Source organism: Peromyscus eremicus, chromosome 12, assembly GCF_949786415.1.
Source record: "Peromyscus eremicus chromosome 12, PerEre_H2_v1, whole genome shotgun sequence".
Classification (NCBI taxonomy): Eukaryota; Metazoa; Chordata; class Mammalia; order Rodentia; family Cricetidae; genus Peromyscus; species Peromyscus eremicus.
Genome location: NC_081428.1, coordinates 39,303,270 through 39,323,683, shown reverse-complemented (window position 1 = coordinate 39,323,683; position 20,414 = coordinate 39,303,270).

Below are 20,414 nucleotides of genomic sequence, written 5' to 3'. Positions count from 1 at the left end.
TGAGGATTGAATTGAATCTATAGATTGTTTGGTAAGATTGCTATTTTTACTCTGTTGATCCTAGCTATCTAAGAGCATGGGAGATCTTTCCATTTTCTGATATCTTCCTCAATTTCTTTCTTTAAAGACTTAAAGTTCTTCTCATATGGTCTTTCAGTTGTTTGTTTAGAGTTACCCCAAGATATTTGTGGCTATTATAAAGAGTGATATTTCTTTGATTTCTTTCTTAGCCCATTTATCATTTGTATATAAGAGGGCTACTGATATTTTGAGTTAATCTTGTATCCTACCACATTATTGAAGGTGTTTATCTGCTATAGGAGTTCCCTGTAGAATTTTTTGGGTCACTTATGTATACTATCATATCATCTACAAATAGCTAACGTTTGACTTCTTCCTTTCCAATTTGTATCCCCTTGATCTCCTTTTGTTATCTTATTGTTCTAGCTAGAACTTCAAATACTATACTGAATAGATATAGGGAGAGTGGATAGCCTTGTCTTGCTCCTGATTTTAGTGGAATCACTTTGAGTTTCTCTCCATTTAATTTGATGTTGGCTGTTGGCTTGCTGTAAATTGCCTTTATTATGTTTAAGTATGCTCCTTGTGTCCCTGATCTCTCCAAGACCTTTATCATGAAGGGGTGTTAGATTTTGTTGAAGGCTTTTTCAGCATCTAATGAGATGATCATGTGATATTTTTCTTTCAGTTTGTTTATATGGTGGATTACTTGACAGATTTTCATATATTGAACCATCACTACATCTCTGGGATGAAGCCTACTTGATCATGGTGGATGATTTTACTGATGTGTTCTTGGATTTGGTTTGCCAGTATTTTATTGAGTATTTTTGCATCAATGTTCATGAGGGAGATTGGTCTGTAATTCTCTTTCTTTGTTGCATCTTTGTGTGGTTTGGGTATTAGGGTAACTGTAGCCTCATAAAATAAGTTTGGCAGTGTTCCTTCTGTTTCTATTGTGTGGAACAATCTGAAGAGTGTTGGTATTAGCTCTTCTTTGAAAATCTGGTAGAATTCTGTGCTGAAAGCATCTGACCCTGGTCTTTTTTTGTTTGGGAGATTTTTGATGAGTGCTTCTATTTCCTTAGGGGTTATGGGTCTATTTAAATTGTTTATATGGTCTTGATTTAATTTTGGTATGTGATACGTATCTAGAAAATTGTCCATTTCTTTTACGTTTTCCAATTTTGTGGAATACAGGTTTTTGAAATACGACCTAATGATTCTCTGGATTCCCTCAGTGTCTGTTGTTATGTCCCCCTTTTCATTTCTGATTTTGTTAGTTTGGATATTCTGTTTCTGCCTTTTGGTTAGTTTGGATAAGGATTTGTCCATCTTGCTGATTTTTCTCAAAAAACAAACTGTTTGTTTCATTGATTCTTTGTATTGTTCTCTTCATTTCTATTTTATTGATTTCAGCCCTCAATTTGATTATTTCCTGGCATCTACTCCTCCTGGGTGAGTTTGTTTCTTTTTGTTCTAGAGCTTTCAGATTTGCTGTTAAGTCCCTAATGTGAGATTTCTCCACGTTCTTTATATAGGTACTTAGTGCTATGAACTTTTTCTCTTAGCACTGCATTCATAGTGTCCCATTAATTTGGGTATGTTGTGCATTCATTTTTGTTGAATTCTAGAAAGTCTTTAATTTCTTTATTTCTTCTTGACCCAGTGGTGATTCAGTTGAACACTGTTCAATTTCTATGAGTTTGTAAGCTTTCTGCCATTAGTAGTGTTGTTGAATTCTAACTTTAAGCCATAGTGATCTGATAAGATACAGGGGGTTATTCCAATTTTTTTTTTGTCTGTTGAGGTTTGCTTTGTGACTGAGTGTGTGCTCAGTTTTAGAGAAGGTTCCATGAGGTGCTGTGAAGAGGTATATTCTTTTGTGTTTGGGTGAAATGTTCTAAAGATGTCTGTTAAGTCCATTTGAGTCATAGCATCTGTTAATTCCCTTATTTCTCTGTTAAGTTTCTGTCTGGCAGACTTATCCAGTGGTGATGGTGGGGTGTTGAAGTCTCTCCCTATTAGTGTATGGGATTTGATGTGTGATTTAAGCTTTAGTAATGATTCTTTTACAAAGGCGGGTGCTCTTATATTTGGGGCATAACTATTCAGAATTGAGACCTCATCTTGATGGATTTTTCCTGTGATGAATATGAAATGTCCTTCTCCATCTCTTTTGATTTATTTTAGTTTGAAGTCTATTTTGTTAGATATTAGGATAGCTACACAAGCTTGTTTCTTAGGACCATTTGATTGGAAAATCTTTTCTTGACCCTTTACTCTGAGGTGATGTCTGTCTTTGAGGTTTCAGGTGTGTTTCTTATATGAAGCAGAAGGATGGGTTAGCCTTCTGTTAGTCTGTGTCTTTTTATAGATGAATTGAGTCCATTGAAATTAAGAGATATTAATGACCAGTTATTGTTAATTCCTGTTATTTTTGGTTTTGTTGTTGTTGGTAGTGTGTATATGTTTTTCTTCTTTGGGGTTTGTTGGTGTGGAGTTATCTATTGCCTGTGTTTTTGTGGGTGCAGCTAACTTCCTTGGGTTGGAGTTTTCTTACTAGTACTTTCTGTATTTATGGATACTGAATTTATGGATAGGTATTGTTTAAATCTGGTTTTGTTATAGAATATCTTGTTTTCTCCATCTATGATGATTTTAAGTTTTGCTGGGTATAGTAGTCTGGGCTGGCATCTGTGATCTCTTGGTGTCTGTAGAACATCTGTCCAGGACCTTCTGGCTTCCAGGGTCTCCATTGAGAAGTCTGGTGTTATTCTGATGGGTCTGCATTTATATGTTACTTGACCTTTTTCCTTTATAGCTCTTAATATTCTTTCTTTCTTCTGTATGTTTAGTGTTTTGATTATATATGGCGAGGGGATTTTTTTTTTGGTCCAGTCTATTTGGTGTTCTGTAAGCTTTTTGTACTTTCATAGGCTTGTCCTTCTTTAAATTGGGAAAGTTTTTTTCTTTAATTTTGTTGAATATATTTTCTGTGCCTTTCAGCTAGATTTCTTCTCCTTCTCCCATCCTTGTTATTCTTAGGTTTGGTCTTTTCATGGTGTCCCAGATTTCCTGGATGTTTTGTGTTATGAATTTGTTGGATTTAACACTTTCTTTGACCAATGAATCTATTTCTTCTATTGTATCTTCAATGCCTGAAATTCTCTCTTCCATCTCTTGTATTCTGTTGGTTATGCTTGCATCTGTAGTTCCTGTTCGTTTACTCAGATTTTCCACTTCCAGCCTTCCCTCAGTTTGTGTCTTCTTTATTGCTTCTATTTCAGTTTTCAAGTCTTGAACTGTTTCCTTCACCTGCTTGATTGTTTTTTTCTTGGCTTTCTTTAAGGGATTTATTGATTTCTCCTAATTTTTTTGTTTGTCTTTTCCACCACTTCTTTAAAAGAATTTTTCATTTCCTCTTTAAGGACCTCTATCATCTTCATAAAATTATTTTTCAGGTCATTTTCTTCTGCTTCTTCTACATTGGGGTGTTCAGGTCTTGCTGTTATAGAACCACTTGTTTCTGGGGGAGCCATATTGCTCTTCACATTGTTGAATATATTCTTGTACTGTTGTCCACTCATGTCTGTTGCTGGAGAATTTCTCTCCAGCTCCCGCCACCAAGTCCCGCCAGTCTCAGAGCCCACTTATAAAATAAACACACAGACTCTTACATTATTTAAACTGCTTGGCCATTAGCTCAGGCCTGTTATTGTCTAGCTCTTACTCTTATATTTAGCCCATTTCTATTAATCTTTACTTTGCCACATGGCTCATGGCTTACTGGTACCTTACATCTTCCTTGTCCTGATGGCGGCTGGCAGTGTCTCTCTCTCAGCCTTCCACTTCCCAGAATTCTTTTCCTTGTCCCGCCTATACTTCCTGCCTAGCCAATGGCCAATCAGTGATTTATTTACTGACCAATCAGCAACACACTTGACATACAGACCATCCCACAGCACTTCCCCTTTTCTTTTCTTAAAAAGGAAGGTTTTAACTTTAACATAGTAAAATTACATATAACAAAACAATTATCAAGCAAGAATTACAGTTACAATATTAAAGAAGAGATCCTATCTATCTTATATTTGTAAGTTTAAGGTTTTATATCTAACTTATCTTTTATTATAACTAAGGAAAATTGTAAGTATCTAGTCTTTAACCACATCAAAGACCTCAGAAGGATATACTACTACCTGAGAAATGGAGAAGGATATAAGCAACTTTTAGGAGTCTTGTAGGGTAGACAGAGACAGCTGAGCCTGGACAGTCATCCAAAGTTTTCTTGTAAAGTTGGGGCATCTGTCTTCAGCCCACAGGCCTAGAGTCTCTTATTCACTTTTCTCTGTGTCCTGTAGAATGTCTGGCAGTTTTCTCTGCAAAGCAGGAACCTGAAGGACCATTTTGTCAAGCAAAGTTCAGTGGTCACCTTTGTATGGGTCCTGCATGTCCAGTTGATCAAGCAGTCCAGGCAAGAACAGTTTCTTGCCCAAATGGCTATTTTTGTCAAGGTGAAGATAAACTCCATATGGAGTGTCTTCGATGCCCATCCTCCTCTCTGAAGTAAATCGGTGCTGTCAGGAGCAGACACGTCTCACTGTCCAAAAAGTCTAAATTTTTAAAACATTTTAAATGCCATATTCTGTAGGTCTTTGAAGTGTTTGAAGACTACCTATCTATCTGAAATATATCTATGTATACCTAGAAGACTTAACTAACATGGCTACAAATATTATCATAGATGAATAATTATTAATCTATTTTTTAATTATCCATTACAATTTTAAATGAGTTACATAAACATAATACCTCAAACAAGAATAGAAATATATATACAGTATAACAAAATTAAGTTTAAATTTGTATCAATAAACTAAAATCTATAGCAATGTAAAACATTTTAAACAAGTTGTTATTCTTTAAAAGTAGGTTCATTAATCTACCCTTTCATCCTATCATATCTAAACTATCCCCCCTTTTTTTTTTTTAGAAAGAGATTGTATTTATAATCAACCTGCTTTAAATAAAAATATTGGTTTTTCTCTGTCTCACACCAGAGGGCTCTTCTGATTTGGGACACAAGAATCTCTTAACCATTATTTTTTTTTGAGCAATATGTCTGGGTTTAGAGGGGGAGTGAGCCAATTTCATCTCTAAAGCCAGCTTGGTATATTTGGGAATTTGGGCGTAGCTTCTCTTACTACTTCCTGCTGGAGGGGGGCGCTGTATCTTATGGGGACACAAAGAAAATTTTAGGATCATGGAGTAGTCCATGAGGCTGTATCATCTGAGCCAGTTGCCTTGAAACCATTCTGGATGTTGAATCATCTGGGCCATGGTGTCACTGGAGACCTTTCAGGGGGTCTTGGCTGGTCAAACTGGATGTATCTTAATCTGGAACAAATCCATAGCCTCTGGCTTTCTGTGGAAACAAAAGAGACTCTTTTCCAAAGCAACATATCCTTATATCCAAATTTTGAAGTCAAGGTACCTTTAAAATATACATTTTGGCATAACTCAACAGCTTTTACAATCAAATGTTTTTCTGTAGTTACGAATATCAAAGAGAACATAATCCAGATTCTCTGTGTGGTAGCCATCTTTACGTGGCTTATTTTTTTATATTAGCTTGAGCCTATTGCTTTAAACTGCAGCCTTTTAAGCCTGAAACGGCGCCGGCGCTATGGCTGCTGGTTCCGCCCACTTCAGTTTCCCAACATGGCGGTAGTCCGCTTTCCGCCAGCTCTGGGAGCCGTAACTCTCAGAAATAGTGGGTCTACACTTTTACCAAAGTAGCGTGTAGCCCAGAAACCTCTTTTTTTGTTTTGTACTAGCAAAGGCTAAATCCACCACACAGTTTAATGTGCTACTTGTAGAGGCCTCATTCCCACCATACTGCAGGTCGAGAGTGCACGCTAGGAACCCGCCAGCAGTAGCTCAAACACGCAGGCTGCCACTAACTTGAAAGAGACAACTAGGAACTGTTTTCAGCTTCGTTTTAGAATCTTTTTACTCAGGTTTTAGGTGGAAACTCTTGCCCCACGTTGGGCGCCATTTGTTGCTGGAGAATTTCTCTCCAGCTCCCGCCACCAAGTCCCGCCAGTCTCAGAGCCCACTTATAAAATAAACACACAGACTCTTACATTATTTAAACTGCTTGGCCATTAGCTCAGGCCTGTTATTGTCTAGCTCTTACTCTTATATTTAGCCCATTTCTATTAATCTTTACTTTGCCACATGGCTCATGGCTTACTGGTACCTTACATCTTCCTTGTCCTGATGGCGGCTGGCAGTGTCTCTCTCTCAGCCTTCCACTTCCCAGAATTCTTTTCCTTGTCCCGCCTATACTTCCTGCCTAGCCAATGGCCAATCAGTGATTTATTTACTGACCAATCAGCAACACACTTGACATACAGACCATCCCACAGCACATGTCTTCCTTCACTTGGTGCAGGTAATGCTGTGTCTCTGGTGATCGCTGATGCGTTGGGGGACGTTTGTGGGTATGTAGAGGCTGCTACCAGGTCTCTGAGACTTTGGGTGGGGGAGAGGCAGGAGATGTGCCCCTGGGGCTAGGGTCTAGTGAGCAGGGCTGTCCAGTCACGAGCCCAGACACTCACCTCCTCCTGTAGGTGCGGGCTGGGCCCTGGTGGTTGCTGATGCAGTGAGGGATGGTTGGAGGCATGGGGGGCTGCTGACAGATCTTTGGGGCTTCGATGGGTGGGGGTGAGGCATGGGCCGTGCCCCTGGGGCTGTCTAGCCAGGAGCCCAGACACCCATGTCCTCCAGCAATGGCTTTCTAAACATAACTCATCATATTATTATTTGTTAGCAATAAAGGGACTAATAATTGATTTAATACATGGGCAAGTTAGATGATAGAAGTGAAAGAGAAAAGATAAAAGAAGCTACCCTTTTAGAAATGACAAACTACAGGTTGTGTTAGGGCAATTGCCTATCATGTGTGAGACCCTAGGTTTAAACATCTGTTTTACACACACACACACACACACACACACACACACAGAGAGAGAGAGAGAGAGAGAGAGAGAGAGAGAGAGAGAGAGAATAAGCAAACTGTAGACAGACTTTCTTTTCTGCCACCAACATGGAGACTTCTTATTAATTAAGAAAGCTTGGCTGTTAGCTTATATTTGTTCTTAAGTAATTCTTATAACTTAAATTAACCCATTTCTATTAATCTACATTCTGTCACTTACCACCCATCCTGCTTCCTCCATGTCTCCTGGTGTCTCTGTTGCATGCCTAGATTCTTCCTCCTCTTCCTTTCTCTTCCCAGAAATCCTGCCTATACCTCCTGCCTAGCTATTGGCCATTCAGCTTTTTATTACACCAATCACAACAATACACCATCACACAGCATACGAATAGCAAACTGTTACACTTTCCTAGGGTAAGATGTGGATGAGCTAGTGAAGACCCTTTTCTTTGGTTGCTCATGGATTCTGCAGTAGACTATGGCTGCCTTCCGATGACACGTTGCCCATCTTGTTACTGTCCTTTATTGGCATCTCCATTTTAATATTCTAGGAATATCCTGTTTCTCTTATCACATGTTTCACAACCAATTATTTAATTTTTTGTGATTATAGTATAACTACATCATTTCCTCCCTTCAACCCTTCCCATTTACCCCTTGCTCTCATTCATATTCATGGCCTCTTTTTCTTCACTTGTTATATTTTTTATATAGACCCTGATCAGCCTATCTAATGTTAATTGTATGTTTGTTTTCAGAGAGGACTATTTGGTATTGGGTAATCAATTGATGTGTTGTTTCCATAGCAAACTATTTCTCCTGCTCTCAGAATTCTTTAGTTGCTGTAGTTCTTTGTGTAGGGTTGAGGCTTCCTGATCCTTCTCCCTTCCACATTAGCATATATATTGGTATCATCCTTGTTCAGGTCATGCTTAGGCAGCCATGTTGGTGAGACTTTGTGTCTCAGTCTTTCCAATGTACATAAGACAGCAACATCCTGTGATACCACTTCTCTGCTTAACTCAGACTTTATTTCCATGTTAGTAGCAGACTATACACAGGAAACCACAAGTCTTCACTCAGTCCCTGGAAAAGAAAACATGGCCGGTTGTAAAGAACTGAGAGTTAAATTGGTATTTTAACGATGTAGATTTTCAACTTCAAGTGGCATTATGGGTGACGGGATATAATTTTGTGTGGTAACTGAGGGGTTCCATGAAGAGTATACTCCCCCGCAAAGATTCTGAAGTGATAATGCTCCTTATTAACTGCTTCTCTTTCAACGTGAAGTTACTTATGTCTTCTCTTACTTGCTTTATAGTCTTGCCTTCTATGGCAGGTCCTGCCTTTTCATATTGCATGGAAAACTCTGGTCCTGACATGGTATCTGGCCATGAGTCGTTGCTGTAGGATTTGTTCAATCAGTGTCCATGGTTCTGCAGTTTCTTAAGGGTTGGAAACAAACAGGTAAAATTAACCCTTAAAGAATGACGCATCTTTGGCAGCTTCTGCTTTGCAGAGAGAGACTCCTTCACTACTGCAAACTCGCCCCTTATGGTTTGATTTCTGAGCCATAATATAGAATACGGGAGGGTTTTCTTAGCATGTACTTGTGAATTCAACTGCAAGATCCTCTGCTGTGGGAAAACTGAAAGCAGGACCTTGCTTTGTTGAGAGATAGATAGATAGATAGATAGATAGATAGATAGATAGAGAGAGAGAGAGAGAGAGAGAGAGAGATGCATGTGAGTACTATAATTGGAATTCAATTTACTTGGAACAAGATGGCTAGCCTTTGGCTCTGGAGGTTAGCTGACCAACTTCTAAATGTCAGAGCCCAAGATATTCTCATAATCAAAGAGGAAAATAACTGAGGAAAACTTTGGCAAATCCAGGTCTCTGTGTTCTTTCCTTTGCCTGTCACAATGCTTGGGGAGGTTGCCTGACTTCTAAGTCTTGTCCATGGCCATGTGTGGTGTCCTGTGAATACTGTAACATGAAAATAAGTCCAGAAGATCAGTTCAGCATTTTGCTTTAGGCAGTCTGGTGATTTGAAGGAGATTTCCCATATGGTCTCCAGCATTTGAATACTCGGTCCTTAGTTGGTGTAATTTGGGCAGGTTTGGGAGGTGCGGCCTTGCTGGAGAAAAGTGTGTCACTGGGGGAAGGCTTGGAGATTTCACAGGCCATTCCCACTTTTCTCTCTCCCTGCTTCTTGCTTGTGGTTCAAGATGCGGGCCCTCAGCCCCCCAGCTTCCGGCTCCAGCCATCATGTATGCTGCCTGCTACCACGCTGTCCTTACCACTATGAACCCTAACTTTCTGAAATGAGGAAGCCCAGATAAACTCTTCTGTAAGTTGCCTCAGCCACCACAGAACTAGAAAAGTAACCAATATTGGTAGGTGTATCACCCTACAGTTGTGAGTAAGGGGTAACTTTCACTAATGCCACGCTTAGATACATGTGATCATTTAACTTCACATAGAATTATATTGAAGTCTGAATCATGGATAAAATTATATTGAAGTTTGAAGCATAGAAGCATAGATGAAATAAATATTAAAAACAGCTTCCTTTTTCCTTGAGGTTCTCTGAAATGGCCAGATTCATAGTCTGGTTATTTAACTCAGAATTTGTATTCTTCCTTGAGATTTGTACTTGGCCATAAACACGGATATTTCCTGTAACTGAGAAGGGACATGAATGAGAAGATCATTAGATATTAAATGCGATGTAACATAGATTTAAAATTTAATATGAAATTAAGGTATACAACGTTCCCCACATGAGCAGCTCCCAGCCAGGGCTACACACAGGAAAGAGCCACAGGAGATCACATGCCCTTTCAGTTATAAAGAACTTGCGGCTTTGGAAGGGAAGATGGACACACACTACCCTATCTGCCAATGAAGCTGAGTTTTTGTTTTTAAGAATAAGGACTACACTTGATCTTAGCCAAAAGGCTGAGAAGCAATCAGAGGCAGGGAGATCTCTGTGAGTTCGAGGCCAGCCTGATATACAGAGTGAGTTCTAGAAAAGGCACAAAGCTACACAGAGAAACCCTGTCTCAAAAAACCAAAAACCAACCAAACAAACAAACAAAAAAAAACAAAAAACAAAAAAAACCAGAACTAAACTGTGTGCAGCCTCTTGTTGACTGGTGGCTATGTTTGACATTAAAAAAACATCTAGCCGGGCGGTGGTGGCGCACGCCTTTAATCCCAGCACTCGGGAGGCAGAGGCAGGTGGATCTCTGTGAGTTCGAGGCCAGCCTGGGCTACCAAGTGAGTTCCAGGAAAGGCACAAAGCTACACAGAGAAACCCTGTCTCAAAAAAAAAAACCAAAAAAAAAAAAAAGAAAAAAAAAATCTGGGTAAGGTCAATAAATCCAAATAAATTTCAGTATGTCAATTACTTGAATCAACTTTGGAATATCTCATTTAGTACACACTTATAATGAACAAGTTGGATTCCAGTGTGGGAGTAAGTTTTTCAGGGACTTCTGGGGGTTATTGTCTACCATGTACTCCAAAGGCTTTCTGCAGCGTTCACAATAGTCTCAGCCTCTAAATAATAAAGATTAAGAGAAATCATATGAAAGACATACAGGTCATAAGCACCCACTGAAAAGCATCAGATTAATGTACTGTCATGTTAAAATTTCTTCCAGGGATTTAAATTGTCTTCACTTCTGTTTGGTTCAATGTCCTAATGCTCCATCAACTAAACTTCCTGCCTTAGTTGCTTTCTATTTTTATCCCTGAATACCACATTTGTAAACAACAGAGGACTGCTTTCTGCTAAAAAGGCAAAATTCCAACAAACTTGGTTTTGCAGATTTTAATGGGCTTTGTTTGAAATTCTGTAGTCATGCAGTAGCCTGAACCAAAAATGGTTGAGAATACTCTTTCCCCCATAGTCAGAGAGAAGGAAGTGATGACCAGAGAATGGGAGAAAGAGGCGGAGTCAGCCTGACTGGCTATCTTACTCTAATGTGGCTTCATCAGTTGGTCATGTATGCTTGGCTGAAACTCTCCTTCCTATTAATAGTAGGTTATAGTCTGTCTATACATTAAATGAGGTTAGAGTTTGATATGCATAAAAGAATCTCTAGGCTAAACTTATAGTCTATATAGAGACAGCTTTAGGTTAAACTTCATTCAATTTAAGTTTCTAGTTTAAAGTCATGGTTCTGGCGGTTGTGAAGACCAGTGTCAAGATGCTGGTACCTGGTGAGGGTCCTGATGCTTCAGTGTAACAGGGTGGAGGGCATCATGCTGAGGTAGGCAAATGTGTTCTCTAAGGGCTCCTGTCCGTTCTTGTAGAGATACTGGTGTGGCTTTAAGAGCTCTGCCCTCCTGAACTCATCTAATCCCAATTTCCTTGAAAAAAAAAATCTTACTTCTAATACCATTTGCATGAAAATGTGGAGATTAAGTTTTCATCCCTTAGGTTTTGAGGACACAGCTAGATCACAGCACCCCCTCTTAAGAAAGTGATTAACTATCAATCTTTTCCCATAGTTCGGTATCCTGTAAGAATAGAAACTCCAGGAAGCCAGAAGCTTGGCTTCATTCATTACTGTACTCTTTATGCTTCTAGAAGAAAGGTCTCAAATATTTGTGAAAAGAATAACTGTTTTGTGCTTTTTAAACTACGTTCTAAGGTGAGCTAGGGATCCTTGGATAGGCTTCAGTGTTGGGAGATGTTTGAGAGAGGAAATGGAGAGTGATGTACAAGGGAGAGAGACTAGGCCATTAGCATGAACTCCGTCCCGTGTTCACTTCAACTACAGTACTATTTTCATTGGGGTGCCCGCGCGCGCGCGCGCGCGCGCGCGTGTGTGTGTGTGTGTGTGTGTGTGTGTGTGTGATGGGGGAACATGTGCAGGTGTGTACAAATGAGTGTACAAGTAGAAGCCAAAGGTTGAGTATTTTCTCTATCACTTTTTATTGTATTTTTTCAAGATACCTACTATCTATAATCATTAAAAATACTTTCATTCAGCAACAATGATACATTTTAGAATTATAACACATGGTGGGAAAAAGCAAGTTTCTCGGTATTTTCAAATTCCTGGCTTGTTACTCTTTGATAATCAAGCACAATAAATCAGTATTCCCAGAAATTTCAAGATTTCACAATAGTGATTATTTTAAATATACTTCCAACACTATTCACACTATTACTTAATTAGCAAAATGTCATGTCTAAAAAATAATATCCACCAAATTTAGTCACACTTACAAAGAAATACAGCCTACAGCAATATTCACACAAGAAAACTGTAATTAAAGATTCAGACTTTCATTTTTAAGACTTGATAATGATCTCCCACCCCTCCTGTGTGTGTGTGTGTGTGTGTGTGTGTGTGTATGTGTATGTGTGTATGTGTGTGTATGCGTGTGTATTGTGTAAATAGTTCAGAGGGTCTGTGTTGGGTGTCTCTTTTGTTCTCCACCTTACTCTTTGAGACAAGGGTGTGAGATAAAGAGAACTCTTTTTAAAAATTATAGCAGTAGGAAATAGATTAAGACAGACACTTTAGATTTGGGGGATGGTCACTTCAGCAAAACCTAGTAGTTCTGACTGTTTATCCAGTTTTGACTGTGTTAGTCTCTCTGAACCTACAATTCATTGATTGGCAGACAGGCTGGCCAGGAAGCTTCAGGGATCCCCCTGTCTTCCCCTCACCTCCAGCGCTAGGACTGGAGGGCATGCCACCATACCAGGCTGTACATAGGTCCTGGGCGTCTGAACTCCAGTTCTCATGCTTGCATGAGATGCTCTCTACTTACTGAGCCATAGTCTCTGCCCCTTGTTGGAGTCACTAGGTTTCCTAGTGGCTGTACCCAGCAGGGCTGCATAAGAGGTTGATTGGACCACGGGCCTGGGTACCAGGTGACTGTAACTAGCAAGGGGGAGGTCTTTTGCTCCACCCCTTGGCATTGTTATAAGTAGACCTTAGGAATAAAGTTCTGGGCCAGTGGATAAGGATCCAGGTCCACCCAAGTCTATCCTGTGTTTTCTCTCTGTTTCTTTACTCTCTAGTTCTAACTAAGTCTCTTATCCCTCATTCCTCAAGAGTTCCTGGAGTAAATAAGTGTGGGACCTGGTCTCCCACACCCCCTATTGCTTTTCTTCAAACTCTTAGTCTACATGAATAAGCTTAGAAATGACAAATGTGTCCATTTCCTCCTGCCAGTTACACTATGCGTCTTGGGTCTGTGTCCTTCCACCTAGTAAAGTCTTCCCACTCCTTCCTTAACAGTGGTGGTTCAAATCCCCCTCAGGGGAAGATCCGGTTGTTAGTGTTCATCTTTGAGTATGCCTCTTCTCTGGAGTCTTTGCCTCTCACTCCCTGATTGTCTTCATTGCTCTCCAATTCCTCCACTGAAGCCTTCACACACCTTTTCTTTGTTTTTATTCAGCTTTAATAATTGTTTTTGGCAAGCATATTGGAAATAGCTAGAGCACAAGATTTTTGCCTTAATTTTACACAGCTTTTTTGGCATCACTCAATTTTAGAGCTTTTTTGATGTTATTCTATTTATTACAGTTTAAATTCAGCACATTTTAGCCTTTATTCTATTTATCACATTTTAAATTCAGCTTGTGTTTCAAACAAGCTCTTTTCTATTAAAAAAGGCAACGTTGATAATTTCTAAAACAAAAATCCTGTCCTTTTTTTTTTGCTGTAAATGATTTTATGTGCATATCTGGTACTTTTAAGGTAGTGCTTCATGTTACTTAATACTGTTTTATTCATCAAAAAAAAAAAAGGAAAGAAATTTGCTGAGGTTTTGTGTTAAGAATTAAGAGAGAAATCCTGTGTTCGCTATATTCTTCAAATAGGGCGTGGAGCAAATCTCTCATCTTTCACACTGGAGGGGGTTGTTTTGGTTGGCCATCTCCTAGCTGGGCTTCAAAGGTCAATGAATCACTGGTTTATAATGGCCCTGCTGGTGTCCTCTTGTCTTCGAGTTGAATCCACTGACTCAGAGGGGGTGTATCCCTGAAAACTTTGAGAACAATTTTAGTTCTCCTTTACCAGAGACAGCCTGGCAGAGCCACAGTCCGAAATCCATCCATTTCTTTGCTTCTTCCTTTCTTGCATTACCTGTGTTTTACAGAGTCTGTAGCCACTTAGATGTTTTTTTTTTTTTATAAGTCCCAACAACTTGAAATTATGGAGGGTTATAGTCAATGGTGTGGCAGGATAGTGGGTCCCAAGGGTGGGATAAGGGAAGAGCTGGTGGTCCTGGGCTTTAACACAGGTGACTGTTTTCAAGCTACTCAAGCCTGGAGGAATGATTGAAACCTTTCTCCTCAAAGATACTGGTATGCCAGTAGTACTGTCCTTAAAGAATTATTGTAAGAAGTCTATTGGCCAGGCTTCTTGGGGCAATCTATGTATCTTATGCATTAAGCAAAATGTTATAAGGTATGGGATTGGATAAAATGGAAAGAATATTGCAAGGAAGAAACAGAAAGGTTGTGTTGCAAAGACTAGCTTTAGACCCTTCTTATCATCAACCTAGGCTGCTGTTGAGTGGGCCATGAACTTCTGTATAGAGTGGGCAAAGCTCCATTACAACCAGCTCTGTAATTCGTCTTCCTTAACTGCAATTGGTATTTTAATTCTGTGATTAAGAGTATAATAAGAGAAACAGAATTGGATTAGGAAACGTGTGTTCTCTTCCTGGGTTGATTATTAGCAAGCTGTGTCATCCTGGGCGCATCATGTCTTCCCTTAGTATGTTGTTTATTCTACCTATAAAAAGATGTTGGAATAGCTGCCCTCGTAGAGTTCAGCAGCTGTATATTGCCTTGTGTAGATTTGTTAGTGACACTATTTTATGGTGGGTTATAAACCAGTTTCCCCTTTCCCACCTTTTACTGTAAGCACCAACCCGATTTAGTGAACATGGTTTCAGAATGAGATCTAATCAGTTCACAGTGTTATAATTTAGACATGTGATCTTGGAAACACGGGTCATCACTATGTACAATGCATGAAAAAGCCTTTAATTAAACACATGAAATGAATTAATCACATGCTCTTGAGAAAACTATGAAAGGACCCATTCCAGGCCCAGATGTGTGCTTGGAAAGAATTAGGCCAGAAAGAGAAGAAGGAATGGAAGTTTCATCCATGATTACTCCCATCTGTTGTCCTAAAAAAAAAAAAAAAAAAAAAAAAGAAAGAAAAAAAAAAAGGAAAACTAACCAAACATAATTTCTGAAATGGACATTAGATGCGGGGGGGGGGGGAATCTAAGAAGTTAGATGAAATACATTGAATTAATATAGGCCATTGGCCTGAATTTTGAAATGGGATTTTAGATTTCGTTTTTTTTTTAGAAGTCTAGACTCCTTATTGCTGTTCTTCTTTGACTTCATTCCTTGACTTTGATGCTTCTAACATGAACCTGGAACCCATCACATATTACAGCAGATAAATCTACTCCATGAAGCTGAAACGAGACTCTTTCCACACACACTTCTGGACACATTTGGTGCACAGTGGTATTGATTTTCTGCGTCATGTAAAGGGCAGAAACCACCCCAGTTTATATGTAGGTAGAACTTAGGAGAGGCTATGCTAACAAACCCGAGTTTAATATTCTGAATCTAACAAAGGTAGTTGCCAGAGGGACTATATGTCGTTAGCTCCTGTACTGCTGTCTTTAGATAGTATTAATTCGTAGTCCAATGAGTCAACTCAGAGTTGGTTAATGAACTATGTAGGCACTCATATCTATAGCTTGTAGAGGTGCTAAAGTGATTTTCATTGTTTGATTTTAATTTCTTCTTTATTGCTGCCCAGCATAACTTGAGATCCTACTGTAACTTTATGTAAGAGGGTGTTTTTATGACTGTGCTTGACCTTTCTGAAGTATTTTCATTTAAGGCAGTTAATGAAAAGTTTCATTTTTTCTACAAAGTTGGAACAAATCATGAAGCTTAAGAGCAAACAATTCTGCTGAGTTGTTCGAGTCCTTCTTAAATGCTGCATCTTTGAATCACTTATCAACATGGCTTTAGATATTTTAAAATTAGCTACTAAGTTTTTTTTTTTTCTTTCTTCATGTGATCACATGAAAAGTGAAGGACCAGAGCACAGAAGGAGTTTCCTCTTCTGGCATTCCCATGAGCAGGCGAATTTGGAGGCTCCCATGGCTCCAGCTGCAGAGAGTCACACTGGAAATCCTGTTGCATCGAGTCACGGGGCACATGAACTATTCCAAGTGCACTGGGGAGTTCTTCCCAAAGCCAGATGGTAGGAAAAGGCAGGACCAGGATTTCACCGCAGAAACGGGTTTACTCTCGTTTCTTTTCTGTTGCTGTTTATAAATCTGATTTAAGTGTTGTACGTCTTCTCTCATGCAAAACTTGTATTTTTATATATATATATATATATATATATATATATATATATATATATATATATATTTAACAGATGAGAAAGTATCTCCCCAGCTCATAATCATAAAATATTTGAGAAAATTGAAATCAATGCTTATTTTACATGAAGACCAAATCAATGTAAATAAATAAATAAATAGAAATCTCCTGAGAGCACACTAAAAGAAAAACAACTTCAAGTGAGAGAAAAGAATAACGTGAAAACCAAATGGCCCCTGGGTGTGCACAGATGAGATGACCCACAAGTCTGGGGTTTCCCGTGGGAGCTGGAGGGATGCTTATGTCCACAGATACTGCGATGGGGGAACTAGAATTGTTCTTCCAGTTTAAAATCAGACTATCTTCCTCCAAATCCTGGTCTTAGAGGAACATGTTCAGGGGATCAGGACATGGGTAACTGCTGTGGCAGCCAGGGAATGTGAAACCGAGCTGTGGCTGGGAGCCCACCACAGTACAGGGACTGTGGTGGTTAATTTGATGGGTCCACTTGACTGGGATGTGGAGGGAATGGATAGTTGTATTTAGTGAAACGTTATTCTGGGTGTGGCTGAATGGTTAACATCTTATTTTGTATGCTGAATAAAACGGATTGTCCTTCCAAAGGTGCACAGGCTTTGTCCAGTGTGTTAACAGCATGGCTATAAAAAAATGGCTAAGAGGGGGTTCATTCTCTTTCCCTTCTCCCCTCTTTCCGTTCACTCTCCCCTTTCTCCTTGCTTCCTTCTCTCCCTGTCTTTGAGCTGGAACAAGACCTCTTCTTGCCTTTCAGCTGTGGCTCTCTAAGTCTGTGTCTTCAGCTTGCCAAGTACAGAGATTGAGACAATCAGGGCCTCTCTACTCATCATATAAGTCAGTTCCTTGTAGTAAACTCTATTATCCTATTGATTAGGATGGACACACACACACACACACACACACACACACACACACACACACACCAGCCTGATGATTTAGTCTATCTGTGGAACTCAGACTAATTCATGAAAGACATGGTCCTCAACTCCATTCTTCTTTCTTCTTTAGAAGGAATCAAAATTTGAATACTTGCAAATGTTACTAGCAGCATGCTTTTAAAGTTGTGGAGAAAAGATTTCTATTCTGGAATTTTAGACTCATTCATCTGTGCAGTGTGAGGCTAAAATGAAATTCGTGGCAGAAAGCTGTCAAATATTATCTCCATCATTGTCTTTCTCATGAAATTACAAGAGAATGAGAAGTCAAAGAATCTCCAGGGGACTCCCTGGAAAAATAAAAGAAATAGACAGGTCTACCCAGGGAGCAAACAGCTTGGCTTTAGAGTGAGGGACATGCAGGTCCTGCCTGAGTTCTCCTGATGAAGATAAATGCAGTGGTAGATGGTTAAATGTGCTAATGGGGTTGCATGGCTCTGGTGAAACTAAGGCATAAAATAATCAGTTGTTGACTCAGGTAGCATCTCTGAAAAAATAATTGTCCCAAAAGGTGAGTTTAAAGATGTTTCTGTGCATCAACGGACATAATCAACAACACCAATGGATCTATTGAACGGTGTAAGTATTTACAGACCATGTATCTGATAGGATGCTAATATCTAAAATGTAGGGAAAACACATTGGCAAAACATAGATAAAATATGACTTGAATGGATATTTTCTCCAAATATTTTATAAATTCCTAACAGATATCTGCAAAGTGCCCATATCACTGGTCATTAGGGAAATGCAAATCAAAATTACAGTAGGATACCACCTCCCACTCACCAGAGGGTCTTGATAAGAATACAGAGAAGGGGAACCTTCATACACTGTGTGTGTGTGTGTGTGTGTGTGTGTGTGTGTGTGTGTGTGTGTGTGTGTGATATTTTTCAGCCATACTAAATAAGGAAAATCAACCATTTCTGATACCATGGATGAACCTGGAGCACACTACTATAAGTGATGTAATCCAGGTTCAGAAAGACAAATGCTAAATGATCTTACTAGTATGTAGACTCTAAAGAAATTGAATTCACAGAAATGATGGTTGTCAGAGTCTAGGGATGGCATTGTATTATTGCTAGTTTTATTATACCTTTAAGAAACAGATACTTTTAGGTTACACTACTTGTATCAGAAAAGATAAAGAAAAAACTTTCTTTTAAGAGTTAGTTTTCTTGTATCCTTGTTCCCTGTGATAGGCAGAGTAATGTCCTCCCAGATACTCTGAATAATTACTGAAACCAATGGTTGTGTTACATGGTGAGAACCTTACAGAGGTAGACAGAATTAAGATTGACAATCCAATTCTCTTTAAGGAAGGAGATAATCTGGGTTGTTCAAGTGGACCCAATGAATCCCAATGTCCTCTAAAAGTGGATGAAGATGGCATCAGAGTGAGGGACATTGTGTAATATGAGCCCTATCAGATAATGTTGACTTTGAAAATGGTCTAGAATTGAGCTAGTAGAGAATGGGTAGCCTCTAGGGGATGGGAAAAGCAAGAAAGTGACTCTCCCCTAGAGACTCTAGAAAGGAATTCAACCTGAAGATGGATTTGTTTATCCACTTCTCCATTCTGGACTCTTGACCCCAGAATCCTCGAAGATAATCAATTTATATTGCTGTAAGCCACTGAATTTGTGATTATCTGTTATAATGACAAAAGGAAACCAATATAATGCTCCAAATGGAGAAAGGGAGGGAGATGGAGGGAGAGAGAGAGACAGACAGAGACACAAACAGAGACAGAGAGAGGGAAAGGATTTAGTATATAAGCATACTAAACCAATACTAGCATAACATACACCTATTGATACCTACTAAGGCTCCACCCAGAAGGTAGAGGTAGCTCTATTTTAGTTTTTACTTATATAAGCACCAAAATAATAGATTTAAGGAAATCTGTAAAATACAATAAAAACTAAAGATACAAAGTTATATGCATATAAAGTGTATAAAGATAAAGTAAGCTATTTCATATCAATAGTATGTTTACAATGCATTATTACTTGCCTATAACATAAAATCTTAGAAAACTAAAAATAATGGGGAGTGTATTTTGCTGCTGGAAGGACCAGCCTTCAGCAGCTCAGGAATTGAAGGGGAGCCATTGAGTCAGTGAACTAATCACACAAATAACCTTTCTATCTGAGGGAGTAAAACTTAATTCTCTGGGGCTAGTGAAAAAGGAAACACACACACACACACACACACACACACACACACACCTACCTTCAGGCTCTCCCTATCATCTCCTTTATTTTTTAAACACCTTTTTAATATTCCCCACACCAAGTTCATTACAAGGAAGATTTTTTTCCCATAACCAAAAATTACATAGTTACTATATAATCACTGTAAAAACATATATTTTTCTGGAACAGGTCAACCCCGTTATATTTCTTAACCGCATCCTTACACATTTTCTTAGAAACCCACACTCATTTAAATATTTATCTTTTAGATTTCTCACAGATCAGGAGCTTTTCAGCCACAACCATTTACATAGTAGTAGTTTTCATAATTGTCAGAAAAATAGGTTACTAGTTTCACTTTTCATATCTTAAAGTCCTGTCCAATTATCTTAACTACTATCCAATTCTTTGTTTTTTTAGTTACATGAAGTCATTATTGAAAGCTTTGTTTTAGCTCTGACGCAGACCAAAACCCACAAACACATTTCCCAACATCACAAAGAACTCGAGCTGACTCCTGGGACTCTATTGTTTTCCTTAATCATTAACCTAAACCACAGTCTATATGGCTTCTCAAGAGAAACTCCTGTAAATCCTAGCAGTGTGACACTGCCTTGTTCCTATTTTCTACCTTTTGCAGCCCCTGATTTATCAGGGGTGGGACCAACACTATATCCTACTTTTACCTATATTAATTTTCCACTAATTCTAACCTCTACAATAATCCCTTACTAAATTTGTTAAAAACCCTCAATCATCAAAATTGTATTTAAACTAACACTATTACTGTATAAAATCATTACTTC